Here is a 14,373-nt window from a genome sequence, read left to right as displayed (position 1 = left end):
GTGTGTGTGTGTGTGTGTGTGTGGTGGCTGTCTGGGGATATTACTGCTGTATTCTGGAGACCAGGCAAAGGGCTTCTCTTGGGTAGTTTCTGAGTCTCTGGCCTGGATCCTGCCCTTGGTGGTGGTCCCCATTCATGGGATGGTGAAGCTTGGAGCATTGCTCGCATACCCTGGTTTCTGATGAAGTTTCTTCCAGAACCATCCATAGCCAAGGCCCATCCTGCCTCTGGGTGCGTTTCCTGCTTCTTTCTGATCTGCTTGAGTGGAGATTGGCTTCACTGGCTGGCCTTATGAGTCCTGGGCTTTGGCAAGGAACGTGGGTAGGCCAGCTTCTAGTGACCAGCTGTCCTAACTTGCCCCAGACTGAGGTGTACCTGGGACAGGGTGCAAAGACTGGGAAAGTTCTGAGCAAACAGGAGCACGTTGGTCACCGTAGCTGGGCCCATGCTTCTGCCACTGGATGGGCTGCTGCCCCGTGGTGCCCTGCCCATCAGCTTTCTTAAGTTTGTCCTGGGCCAGCAGTTTCTCTGAGAAGGAGTCTGTATACAGGGCATTTGTCTGTGATCCTGGATGGAAACTGTCCTGTATGGGCCACCCTCACTGGGCCTGCAGCTGATACTCGGTCAAGAGCCATCAGACCCATAGATAGGGTGAGTGGGGACGTCCTGATGGCGGGGTGGTCCCAAGGTCAGGCAAGAACAGTGGAAAATGGATGCCGTCGCTTCAGCCCAAAGCCGTGGAAGAGGTCATTGTGGATGGAGGGAGATGGCAGGAGCTCACTGACCAGGGCCCCTCCTGGAATGAACTCTCTGCTGCGTTTTGGAGAAATTCCTCACAAACTGATTGCAGGAAAGACAGGCGCTGAATGCCATGGTCAAGGAGTCAAAGGAGCAGGCCAGAGAGCCGGGAGGACAGGCGAGTGTCCCCGAGGGACGGCGCTGAGTCTCCAGAAAGGTCTGGCTGATGTCAGCTAGTGGCAAGGAAGCATAGAGCTTGGAAGTTGGGATTCTGGCTGTCGCTCCCCCATTTGCGGAGGAATGCCACTGGACCCTGCACTGTTCTTTTGTCTGCTCGGCCCTTCCCGGGTTAGCTGCCGTTCCCTCACTCGCTGAGGAACGGCACCATCCCGGGTTAGCTGCCGGCCCCTCCACCTCCGTGGAGGGGCGGCACCCCCCCCCCCCCGCTGCTTTCCCCGCTTCTGTTGAGGAGCGGCACACCGCCGGCCGGCTCTCTCGGGGGCTGCTCAGATGTTCCTCAGGTGTTCCTGGTGCATGTTGTCTCTCTCCTCCTTTATAGTCCTCTTCCACCAATCCCAACTCTGATACCCACACGCCGAGCACGCTGCTCTCCTCCAATCAGGAGCAGGATCAGCTCCTGCAGTTTATTGGTCGAACTGGAGGCAGCTGTGTAGAAGTTGTTTGGTCTCTCTCTCAGCGCCATATTGTGGGAGATCAGATGCATAGAATAAGTCTTAATTCCAATAACTTAGTCTAGTCTCAGTTGCTCCCCACACTGGCGGAGGAGAGAGACATGGGCGAGGTCGGTTCCTGCATGCAGAAGACAGCGAGTGGGGGCGACTCAGGCCCGCGGGAGACCATGTCTAACGAGCACTGGAAGGTGACTTGCTGCTGACTGCTCTGTGGCCCCTGCTGTGTGTCCCGCCAGCTGACCGTCCACTGATGTCTCCACTTCTCTTTCATGCTGTGTGAGGGTCCTTCCAAAAGCTCATGGAAAGTGACATACAAAGGTTATGTGTGTTTTCCATGAACTTTTGGAAGGGGCCTCATGGGGGAGTGGGCCCTGCATTGGAAACTTGCAGAGGTGGCATTCTGGGGCTGGCGTCCACCTGGGGCTCAGTGGAAGCCCTGCGTTCTGTGTATACGGTGGTGATGGTGACAGAAGAGCAGCATGTGACACTCGCTCCTCCCACGTGGCCCACATAGACAGTTCTAATTACCTCCCTCTGCACCAGCTAGGAGTTACTGGGCACCACCTCTGGGCTGTGGAAAACCAGGAATGATACTGATTCTGCTATCCCACATTTACAGGTTATTTAGGGACTATCTGGAGGGTAAATGCCAGGAACTACGTGTGTGTCTTTGTGTATGGGGTGTGTGGGGAGGGGAGGAGAAAGGAGAGGGGGTCATAGACGTCTTCACAGTGCTTCAGGGGGAGGAAGGCTCTGAACCGAAACTTGCATCTTGAGATGGTCTGAGCATGTGCTCAATGGTTAAGAAGATATCAAAAACGACAGCATTCCTGAGCTTGGAGACAATGAAAGGTCTGCCCAGCAGGCCGGAAGCTGTGAAGAGCATTGAATAAGTCATATAGCTTTTCCAAGTTGAACTTTGAACTGGGAGTTAGGATCCTGAAGGTCAGAGGAGAGGAGATCCTTCCCCAGCCAGTGAGCCATGCGAGCAGAGAAGGAGCCCCTGTCGGAGTGGAGGGCCAGCCATTGAGGCCCAGGGCTGCAAAGCAAAGGCGTAGAGACCCAGGGAGGCTGTGAAGGTGGGCTGGGGACAGCTTGCAGGCTCTCTAAAGCCAAGCTAAAGAATGCGGGCTGAGTTTTTAGGACAAAGAGCTTTCTGGAGAAGGATATCATGGTTGGTCATTAGGCAGTAAATGCTGGTGGACAAGTGGTGGCCCAATGCATTAGGCAAGGAGCTTGGAGGTTCTGGGATGCGTGAGTTGTCCCAGTGGGTAGCACAAGAGGGGCTCGCTGCTGTGGTCCTGGTGAGGCAAGGCCTGAACTGACATCAAGAAGTGAAGACTGATGGATGAGTGTGGATCAGACATTGTGGGCCAGGCGCACCCAGCGGCCATGTCACCAAGGGCTTCTGCAGAGCTGGGCCCCATATTGGGCCTGTGCCACTGATCAGGCGTGCTACAGTCAGCCTGGGGAGAAAGGACCATGTGGTATTCATTCCCATTCTCCTCTATGGCTACCGTGTTACGGGGTTCATCACGAGGAAGCAAGCAGGTGTTGTCTGTGAATTTGTCTCTGTTTTACAATAGAGAAAATGAAGGGATGGGAAGGACCCAGGCTTGCCAAAACATTGGTAGCTTTAGGAATCAGAGCCAGGCTCATCCGCACAAGCCTGCAGACTGACAGCCTGGTGCTCTTTGTGTCATTACCTCCCAGCTGAAGACAATGCCTGTTCTTTGCCAAGCCTCTGCTGCCTGTCACTTTGGCTGTGATATTTTGACATGACCATCTCCAAGCCAGCTAGGTCCTGGAGCTGCCTGGCCTGATTCTCTGAACATTTGCATGCAGAAGCACAGTTGGCTTGTGCCCCCTTGCCTGGGCTGCTCAAGGTGCCAGCTGCTCTCTGAAGGTCCCCGTGGAGAAAGCTGCATCCAGGCTGCTCAGGGTGGAGTGGAACCTGCTGTGCAGGGAGCAGGCATCTCAGAGTTCAGATGGGACCTGGGCACAGGCCGGCCTCTTCCTCAGGAGAAGAAGGGCCTCACTCTGAATAAAGACCAGATTTCATTTAGAAGTTGCAGCTTGTGAAGGAAGGTAGCTCTGCCCAACCAGAACCCAAAGCTATGTTTGCCGGGAGCTGTCCAAATGTTGATTCCTGCAACACTGGGGCCCCGGCAAGACCAGACACCAGCTGCTCAGAGTTTGCCTTTCAGTTTTTCATTTGTTTCCCTTGACGCATGTGCGGGAGCTCAGGCTCCACATCTGGCCCCTCTTACTTTCTCATTGTCACAGGCGAACATCTGGAAGCTGAGACATGTGGGTAAGATACAGCTGGGAGCGGATTTGCCAAGACACCCTCAGCACGCCTGTTGGGTCTCTCATTCATTCATTCATTCATTCAGCAGGTGCTTTTCTTACCTGTCCCTGCCTGTGTTTCAGGAACTGGGCATAAAGCCATGAGCAACAGAGAGACAGGCTGTGAAGTATGTATATTGATATGCTGGATATAGACTTGTAAAGCTCAGTTTAGAAAATGACAAGTGATAATCACCATCCACAAGTACTTTCTCTATCCAATGCCTACAGATTCAGCTCCAGACTGATAAAAAAAATTCCTTGACCCCTGGACTTCTGGTCTCAGAATAGTCTGTTTTTGCCTTGTCTCTTGCCTGGCACTCAGGTTTAGAGCTCCTGGCTGAAGGATTCTACGTTAAAGTACACACCAGGCTGCCAAGGGTTACTGTTGTCTTTACCCTTTTTTTTTTTTTTAAGATTTATTTATTTATTTGAAAGGCAGAGTGATGGGGGGCTGGGGCAGGGGTAGATAGAGATAGAGACAGAGCACTATCTGTCTTGAGATCTGCTGCTTCACTCTCCAAATGCCCACAACATCTGGGGCTAGACCAGGCTGAAGCTGGGAGTGTGGAAGTGCATCCAGTCTCCCGCAAGGTGGCAGGGGCCCAAGTACTTTAGCCATCAGCCTCTGTCTCCTAAGCCCATTAGCAGGGAGCTGGCTCTGAAGGCAGAGGGAGGACTCCATCCCAGGTGCTCCAGTACGGGATATGGACATCCCAAGCTGCAGCTTAACCTGCTGTGTCGTACTGCCTGCCCTGCCTTTATGTTTTTTATTTAATTGAAAAATATTCTGTAATTATAAAAATATAGTTACCGCTTCATATTGATGGCTTCCACATGCATTCAATCAACTGCAGATCAAAAATACTTGAAAAAATCTCCATATTGGCCATTTATAGACTTCTTTCCTATCATTACTCCCTAAACAATACAATTGAACAACTATTTGCATGGCATCTGCATTGTAATAGGTGTTGTAAGGAAGCTGGAGATGACTTGCAGTGTGCAGGGGGATGTGCTGTGGGTTCTATGCAAATGAGATGCCATTTCATACTTGGAGTTTGAGCATCCATGAATGTGGTATATCTCTGGGGGTTCCTGGCACCAATCCACTACAGAAAACAAAGGGTGGTGACAATGCAGTGCATGGCCATTTAGGACCTATGGAACATGCGGGAGAAATGGGCGATAGATTCCCCTTTGGGAAATGTAGTTGGCCAACCTGAGGGACATTTCAGTGCAGCGTGGGACATCACCAGCTTCTCCCCAGCTGCGTGGCTGCTATTGAAGACCTTGTTCAGGACACCTCAGGTTAGCTGCTCTAGGCACACGCTCATGGGATAGCTCTTTGCACCAGGGGTGGTTGTGGTCCTCCTGGGGAGCATCCAGTGAACATGGGGCATTGGGAGAGGGGTCATGTCTGTCTCTCTGGTGGCTGCTCTGAGCCAAGATGATGGCCCACAGAAAACACAGAGCACCTCTGTGTGTGTTTTACATGACCACACCCCCGAATTCCTCTCTGCGTCTCTTCTCTCATTCCCCCTTTGCCCTGATCTCCTATTCTCCCAGTTGAAATTTACATGTATGCAGCTATGTATTCCGTATGTTTCTGGGAACCGCATTAAATCTCAGAATAAGGTGCTACTCAACAGAGAGGCAAGAAACACAGAGAGTAGGCTTCCATGTAGTGCGGTTGTATTTTATAACCAACATCAATGGAGGGTCTAGTTCAGTTGGTGCCTTCTTCTGGTAAATATTTTAGATTCTGGGGACCAGGACTCTGCCATGACAACTCTACTCTGCCATTGTGCCTAGAAAGCAGTCACTGTGTGACCGTGCTCCAGGAAAAGTTTATTTGCAGAAACAGGTGGTTGGCCAGATTTGTTACACAGGCCACAGTTTTCTGACTCTTGGCCTTAGTTCATCCTCTTGCTTTAAAGATAAAGACATTGAGAGAGACCAGGAGGGAAGCATTTTGTGAGGTCACACAGCATGGATGACCGTACCAGGGAACTCATTTAGAAAGGGAACATTCTGGACACGCAGGTGCACCCAAAGTTCAACTCAGGTGCCTCCACACAGCTGCACCTCCTCCATCAACACTTGGTTTCTGAATAGGCCTCCTCTTATCTCAGAACACTGACTCCCTGGGAAAGCTGTCTGGGGACCAAGGATGGATTCACTTCAAGGTGTGAGCCGTGTCTACACTGCGTGGGTTTGACTTCAACCCCCTGAGAGAGTCCGTGTTCTGTGCTTCTCTTGATAGGTTGGTCTTGACAAATACCTTAGACTCTTTTTATTTGCTTTCCCTGTGATCTTGTGCGGCTGCATTTGAATATTGCTCCAGGAAACGTCCACCTCCAATTCCATGAACTGAAAATATTTGCTGCTTGCTTCAATGTCTGGGGGATGGTTTATCAGCGTATGGAGAAAGAAAACACCAGCCTCTCCCGTTATCTGACAAAAATATGTCACACGTGAGGCATTTGACATTAGCATTATGGACCTAGCCGGGCCCATTTTGCTCTTATCTCTGAGGGCCCAGAAGAAACTATGTATCAAATATGCCTTCCAGGTAAACAGGGCCCCGTTGGTTTAATAGAGGTAAGTGGATGTGCATTCACTGCTGTGCTGCCCGCACGTGAAATCCGCCCGGCTGAGCCAGACAGGAGTGCACGCGGGCACGCGCTCACTCAGATACGCGACACTCGTTGTATTCGTTCCTCCCATTCGGTGGCTCGTTGTGCTGGTGACATTGCTCCTCTGCGTCCTCTGCTTGTCTTCCCTTAGACACAGCTCACATTTCCATCTCGTGCTCTCCTTTTTCTCTTCGATGCTTTTCCTGAGTAGAATTCTCAAATCATCTGCAAATGCCCCATGTAGCAGAAAGACCAGAGATTTCACGGGACTCTCTTGGTAGTAAGAATGGCTCTGCTGTGAACAGGTACCTCCTGCTCGCTGTTCTGTTGGGAGTAAGTTGAGGTTTTATTTGAGTTGATTTAATACCCCCAAGAAAGGTTTCTATTGGAAGGAGCCATGTGCCATAGTTCCCCTCCAAGCTTTCATAGTGGCTCCACGTTGTATGCTATACCTAGATGCAGATCTTAGTTATCAGTCAAAAAGCCCAAGAAGGTGCACCCTGTTTGAGAAAAAGACTCTAGATTTGCTATTTGTTAACTCAGATGGAAAAACATGAGTTGGAGGAGTGACTGAATTGAACAGGCTCCCTTGACAGGTCGTGAGTGACCTGCCACTGGAGATGTCCCAAGAGAAGCAGGTTCTCATTTGGTGGTGCTGTTGCTGGCAGTGGGTCAGAGTTCGTCCTCGCTGCTTTCATTAGGTTCCCCAGAATTAGGTCCAGGAGATGTTCCAGGATAAGATTCCTTCCTTGGGAATGTGCACAGCTCCATTCATCATTCCCCTCTTCTTTTTTTTTTTTTTGACAGGCAGAGTTGACAGTGAGAGAGAGAGACAGAGAGAAAGGTCTTCCTTTTTCCATTGGTTCACCCCTCAATGGCCGCTGTGGTTGGCACGCTGTGGCCGGCGCACTGCGCTGATCCGAAGGCAGGAGCCAGGTGCTTCTCCTGGTCTCCCATGCGAGTGCAGGGGCCCAAGCACTTGGGCCATCCTCCACTGCCTTCCTGGGCCACAGCAGAGAGATGGCCTGGAAGAGGAGCAACTGGGACAGAATCCGGCACCCCGACTGGGACTAGAACCCGGTGTGCCGGCGCCGCAAGGCGGAGGATTAGCCTATTGGGCCTTGGTGCCGGCCATCATTCCCCTCTTGAGGCTGTCAGTGCGTCAAGGGTGGAAGTGCCCTCAGTACAAAGCAGAGGTCTTCCTTTCGCCTGGCAGTTTCCCTGGGAATCACCAGTAGGCGTCCTTTCTCCCGGGCATCATGGGCCGGTCTGCCTTACTTCCTCTTTTGTGTGGTGTGTGTGAACCAAGGCTGGTTTTCACATTTTTTCAAAGAGTAAAAATAAAAAGACTATTTTGTGACAACTGAAAGTCATATGAAATTTAAATTTAAGTGTCCATAAACCAAGTTTTATTGGAATACAGCCTTGCTCACTCATTTACACGTTGTCTATAGCTGTTTTGTACCACGCTACAATGACAGAGTTGAGTAGTATCTGCAGGATCCAAAACACCCACCAGCCTAAAATAATTACAGTCTGTCCCTAGGTTTAAAAAAAAAGTTTTTTTTAACCTTCTCTATGACAGTATTTCCAAGTGACTGATGGCATTTGATCCACAAGTTACAGGTGGCACAAGGTAATGGATGAGCTGTAATACCTCTCTCCATTTCCTAGGGATGCACCTATGTTTACGTCTATAAGCTCAACCAAATAGTGTAGTAGAGATGGCAAGGCAGAGGCCACAACCAGTGGGCCTCCAAGTTCCCCAGCAGGTTTCCAACTGGGCTTAGCATGTGGAATTCCACTTCCCGAGGTCTAAGAATTCTGTGACAGGGTCCTTGCCCGGGTCTCCCTGGGTACCCACATGCAGCCTCTGCAACCCAGGCTCCCCTGGGAAGCTCAGGGTCTGGTGCTTAGCAGGTGGGGGATCCCTGTTCCGAGTCCAGCCCGGCTGCTGCTCTGCAGGCTGTGTGCTCCATGTGCCTGGCTCTCCGGTGCGTTTTGCAAAAAGCAGCTGTTAATTTTACTAGCTGGTGTGCTGGCTCCTCTGACCTCCCCAGGGCTGCTGTGAAAATGAAGGCGGGTTTCAGAAATCAATCCTCGGGTAGCTCTGGGCAGAAGAAGAACCTGGTCTGGGAACAGCCCGGTCGGTCGGTGCTGGCCGTTCATCTCTGGCTCCCACAGCCTCTGGGCACTGGTGACAAGTCTCTACACTGCTATTGGCCCTCTTGGGGTGTTGGGGGGAGGGGTGCTGCTTTGTCCTCTCATCTCTGTCGGTCCATCCACCTGTATCTATTTCTCCCTCTGTCCAGGTCGCACCCATCTATTGATGTTCCCCAGCATAGCACCAAGTCCCTGAGTGCCTTGTCAATGAAACGGAGCTTGGGCAGCATCAGTGCGGTGGGCAGGCCAGGTTGCCGACCTTTGCAGGTCCACCTCACCTCTGCTTTCTCGGCTGAGTCTGGGAGGCAGAGCTCCTGCCCCTTTGCCAGCCTGGCACTGGAACTCTCTCTCTCCCTCTCCATCTCACTTCTTCACTGGAACCAGTAGAGAGGAGAGATGGAACCCCTAGCACGCCCCAAGCTCCAGGCCCTGCTTTTCCTTTCTCTAGAGGATACAGCCCTTGGGCGGGAGTGGCTGTCACCCTGTGAACGAGCCAGGCTTCTGGGCGTGGTGCAGCTGGGCAGTGAGAAGCCAGCCTCTGTGGCCAGGCTGTGGCATGCCAGCTCCACCACTCCCTGGGGCTTTTCCTTGGCCCTGCTCAATTCCATCATCTGCAAATGGAGGTGACTATGGTCAGTCCCTCTTAATGTCATGGCCAGGATTTAAGGGGTCAACACAGTCAGACGTTGAGAAGTGTGCCTATGATGCTGCCTAGTGTTTCAGATGACTTTACTACTGTCTGTGTGAGGCCTTGGAGATGCACAGGGGCTGAGGGTGGAGAGTAAATCCTTCCCCAGGGGCAGAAATAAAGCAGGCCCCAGACATTCCCAGATCCAGACACCCTCTCCGAGGGCTCAGCAGCTCTGGGCCTGGCCATGCCAAAGGCTCTGGGTATCCCAGGTGGGCCCTGGGTCGGGTCCAGCTGGTTAACGATGTTTGCTCTGTGAATGAGCTAAATTCAGGCTTATCCAGGCTCTGTCCTTTCTGCAGCTGGCTCATGCCAGCCTGACTCACCATTGTCAAGTCTGCCAGGAAATTCTCACTTCATATAGCCTCCCTGAGCTGGCCAGAGGCCGGAGGGCGGGTTGGGCTCTCTTTGGAGCTATACATTAGAGGCCCGTGTGTCACAGGAAATGCCTTGGCAGGATGACAGATGAGTCTCGTGGAAAAAGGGTCAGTGCACTTACTGTGGTCTCCGTATCTGGTCCTTGGATGAGGGCTGAGGCTGACAGGGCAGAGACAGGCTGGTTTCACAGGGTACCTTAGCCTCAGTATTTGGGTGTTTAGCATCATTATTTTTTTAAGATTTATTTATTCATTTGAAAGTCAGAGTTATACAGAGAGAGGAGAGGCAGAGCGAGAGAGAGGTCTTCCATCCGATGGTTCACTCCCCAATTGGCTGCAACGGCTGGAGCTGCGTTGATCCAAAGCCAGGAGCCAGGAGCTTCTTCTGGGTCTCCCATGTGGGTTCAGGGGTCCAAGGACTTGGTCCATCTTCCACTGCTTTCCCAGACCAGAGCAGAGAGCTGGATCTGAAGTGGAGCAGGTGGGACTCAAACCAGTGCCCATATGGGATGCCAGCACTGCAGGGAGAGAGAGGCTTTACCTGCTATGCCACAGTGCTGGCCCCAGCATCAGTTTTGATGTGCAGTGACTCCAGAGCCATGGGGATGACATGAGAAAGTTAGCCCCATCACCCATTGATAAAGACACTGATCTACTCCACACACAGGCATTTCCTCTGACCTCTCCGTCCGTCCGTCCATCCATCCATCCATCCATCCCTTCAAGCATGCATTCCTGGGACTCCTGCTAGTCATCAGACACTATCCAAGACAGTGTGTTGGTTCTTCCAGCAACATCTCCAAACATGTTAAAAGATGTCACACTTGCATTCGCCAGAATGCTTTTGGGTAGCACAGTTTTGAAGTAGAGTTTGGTGATAAACCAGAGCCCATGGCCTATCCCCAGTCTTCTGAAGAAGGAGGAAGGGAGGTTTACTCTTCCAATCTGATCTCACACCCTGTGCATTCTTAGTGCTGGATCTCAGGAGCTTGCGCAAATGTTGAGTTAGGTCAACCAAGCTACCTTCTCTCCGTCTCTCCCTGCTCCAGGAAAGCTGGAGCCCCCTAGAGGCTCTGTGGGCTGTGGGATATCTACATTTGGAGGCCACCACCTTGGGAATTTTCATACCCAGCTCCCCCCAGGAGGACTTCTGAGCCTGTTTGGTGGCCCAACAGTACCCTGTTGGTTAGAAAAGTATCCTGGTGGCCTGAGACACTCCTTGGAGCATTCGTGTCAGCTGCGAGGAAGCTTGTTTAGCAAGGAGACTCAAAAATAGAGATGGGGATGATGACAGTCGCCAGCCTTTGTTGTGGTGGGAGCACGTGCTTGCGAAGTCACACGGGACCACACGCATGCTGGCGCTTCCCAGTTTAGCCACAGAGGCTATGTTTAGGAGGAGGCAGACTGACTCGTGCCTGTGGGTCCCGAAAATCCTGAGTTGGTGCAATCGAAGCCCTGTTTTTAGGGTCTGGGTCCAGAAGGAGGCTTCCCCCACCCCCAGAAGAACAGCTGCTTCAAGGGTACAGCAACAATAGAAAACTACCATTTGCCCTAAGAACTTTATGGTAATAAATGTTCTCTCCTGCTTCTGGAGGGAGGGAACTGGGACATGACAGTTGCTTCTCTTTCTTAAGGAATTAGGGCACTTGAAAATGCAATTAAGTGCACACCAGGCTCTTAAGCGCCCAGGCTATCTTTTTACTCATCCAGTTAATTTTAGTTCACAAAATTGGCCTTGGGTTGACATGGAAGACACGGTGATGGATGGAAGCAGGGGGAGCTAGGACCCCAGTGCCCCTGCCTGCAGGGCACAGAACTGCCCTGTAACCTGGGTGTCTCCTCCCCGGACAAGCAGGCCTCTGGGCTTGACTAGCTGGTCAGAGAGCTACTCCAGAAAGTGAGTGGCTGCAGGATCCAGCAGATGAACCGCAGTGTTTAGAAACTCACCTTTCTAGAAGGGTCCTCGGGCAGTTTCAGCAAAGAGCCTGCATTTTTTCTCAATTCCGATTTCTTTTTTTTTTCCTTTTTTTTTTTTTAAGATTTATTATATTGGCTGGTGCTGTGGCATAGTGCTGGCATCCCATATGGAAGCCGGTTCAAGTCCTGGCTGCTCCACTTCCAATCCAGCTCTCTACTGTGACCTGGAAAAGCAGTAGAAGATGGCCCAGGTCCTTGGGCCTCTGCATCCGTGTGGGAGACCTGGAGGAAGCTCCTGGCTCCTGGCTTTGGATCATTGCAGCTTCAGCTGGTGCAGCCAATTGGGGAGTGAACCATCAGATGGAAGACCTCTCTCTCTCTCTCTCTCTCTCTCTCTCTCTTTCTCTGCCTCTCCTTCTCTCTCTGTGTAACTCTGACTTTCAAATAAATAAATAAAATCTTTTAAAAGAAGATTTGTTATATTAATTTAAAAGGTAGGGTGACAAACATCTGCTGGTTCACTTGCCAAATGGCTACAACAACCAGGGCTGGGTCAGGCTGAAGCCAGGAGCCAGGAACTCCATATGGTTCTCTTACATGGGTGCCAGGGTCTGAAGTACTTGAGCCATCATCTGCTTCTTTTTTTTTTTTCTTTTTTTCTTTTTTTTTGACAGAGTTAGACAGTGAGAGAGAGAGAGAGACAGAGAGAAAGGTCTTCCTTTTCCGTTGGTTCACCCCCAAATGGCCGCTATGGCCGGCGTGCTGTGGCCGGTGCGCTGCACCGATCTGAAGCCAGGAGCCAGGTGCTTCCTCCTGATCTCCCATGGGGTGCAGGGCCCAAGCACTTGGACCATCCTCCACTGCCTTCCTGGGCCACAGCAGAGAGCTGGACTGGAAGAGGGGCAACTGGGACAGAATCCGGCACCCTAAGTGGGACTAGAACCCAGGGTGCCGGCGCCACAGACAGAAGATTAGCCTTGTGAGCCGCGGCGCTGGCCCATCAACTGCTTTCTCAGGGAGCTGGATCAGAAGTGGTGCAGCCAGGACTCAAACAAGCACTCAGCTATGGGATGCAGGTGTTGCAACCAGCAACTTAACCTGCTGTGCTCCGACGCCTGGCCCTCAATTTCCTATCGAGTCCTCTCCCTCCCCCCTTGGTGGCTGCTGGGGAAACTGTTGTCCTAAGGCAAGCAGGGGACCCCTTTCCCAGTGCTCTCCCTTCAATCTTGTCTTGTTTATACTAGAAATACGCTGGCACCCAGGCTGCATCACAAAAAGGTCCCATTTCTAAGGGCAGAGGCTGCTGAGTTGGCTAACCTCAGAGTCCTGCCTTGCCCATGAAGGTGGTGGGGTTGGGAAGCTCACTGGGGAGATGTCCACACTGCTCACCTTGTTTCTATAGCAAGGGCCTGGTTGAGACCACATGGGTCGGAGAGTCAGTCGGGGGCTTATTACAGCAGCTGGGCAATCTCAGAACTGGGCGCCTGGGCTTGGGCCCCAGGAGTGCAACATAACCTCCTGCAAAGGAAAGCAGCTGTTTGCAGGGGCTGCTTAACCCCACAGGCAGCTGTGAGGCTCCCGGAGAAGCTGCCCATCCCCGACCCCAGGGTGAGCTGTCTCCCTCTGAGATGGGCAGCTTGGGTTCATGGCCAACTTAGTGAGAGGATTTTATTCTTCCAGGTTCAGGCTGTGTGTCTCTCTGGGCCTTAGGGACAGGGGCAGAGTGGGGATGAGAATCATTTACTTCCATCTGGGCAGCTGTGGTCGGCAGACAGCCTGGTTCTAATCCTAGCTCTGTTGTGACCTGTCTGGGTGACCCTGGGCAAGTCCATTCCCTCTAATGAGTTGGCATCCCTGTGCGTAGAACGAGAAGGTAGCTGTGGCTTGTTAGTAGTTGGTTGTCTTGCCACCCACAGCAAGTCTACATGTCTATGTTTTCTTATTCCTTTTACCTGTCGGCAAAGGCAGCAGGGTTTAGGTCCAGCCCTTCGTGCCCTTAGCACAGTGCTAGGCACAGGAGGAGCTGCAAAAGCAAAAGGAACAATCATATTATTTTTAGCTGCCATTGCAACTGGAGAGCAGTGGGATAAATCAAGAGCTGCCCTTCCACAGCCCTCCGTGAGCACTACGTCCCATTTAACATAATATCTAAAACTCTTCCTGCAGCTTGCATGGCCCTGTGAGATACAGGCCTGGCCACTGACTCATCGCTTCTGATTCATTTCTTTGTTGCTTCCTTTCCATGTGGATCATGATGTGCAGAGGAGAAGGGAAGCCCTTGACAGAGCATCCGGGAGGCTCCTATGGTGGTGGAGCCAGCAGGGAGGACAATGCCTTGGGAGGAAAAGGCCATGCCACAAAGGCCAGTTCCTCCCTCGGGGAGTTGGCTGCTTCTTCCTTCTCCTTTCTCCTTCTTCTTCTTCTTTATTTATTTGAGAAACAGAGTTACAGAGGGAGAGATGGAGAGAGAGGTCTTCCATGCGCCGGTTTACTCTCTAGTTGGCCACAATAGCCAGAGCTGGGTCAGGTGGAAGCCAGGAGCTGGGAACTCCATTTGGGTCTCCTATGTGGACGCAGGGGCCCAAGCATTTGGGCCATCATCCATCGCTTTCCCAGGCCTTATGCAGAAAGCTGGATTGGAAGTGGAGCAGCCGGGACTCAAACCAGCGCCCATATGGGATGCTGTTGCTGTAGGAGGAAGCAAAGCCAAAGTGCCAGCCCCAGCGTTGTTTTCTTGGCCACCAGTTCAGCCTTGGAGTTCCCTTCTTGAGCCATCCTCAAAGAGTGGGAACCCCCAGAGGAGATTGTGTT

General features: G+C 51.9%; 1 protein-coding gene across 23 annotated transcripts in view; it reads left to right on the top strand.

The window, feature by feature from the left end:
- The window catches only part of KCNMA1 (potassium calcium-activated channel subfamily M alpha 1), a 783,049-nt gene that overhangs the window by 218,488 nt on the left and 550,188 nt on the right, over positions 1-14,373 (top strand).

The sequence above is a fragment of the Oryctolagus cuniculus genome, chromosome 15 (assembly GCF_051225735.1).
Source record: "Oryctolagus cuniculus isolate XC-2025 breed Fujian yellow rabbit chromosome 15, ASM5122573v1, whole genome shotgun sequence".
Classification (NCBI taxonomy): domain Eukaryota; kingdom Metazoa; phylum Chordata; class Mammalia; order Lagomorpha; family Leporidae; genus Oryctolagus; species Oryctolagus cuniculus.
This window is presented reverse-complemented; position numbering and strand designations above follow the sequence as displayed.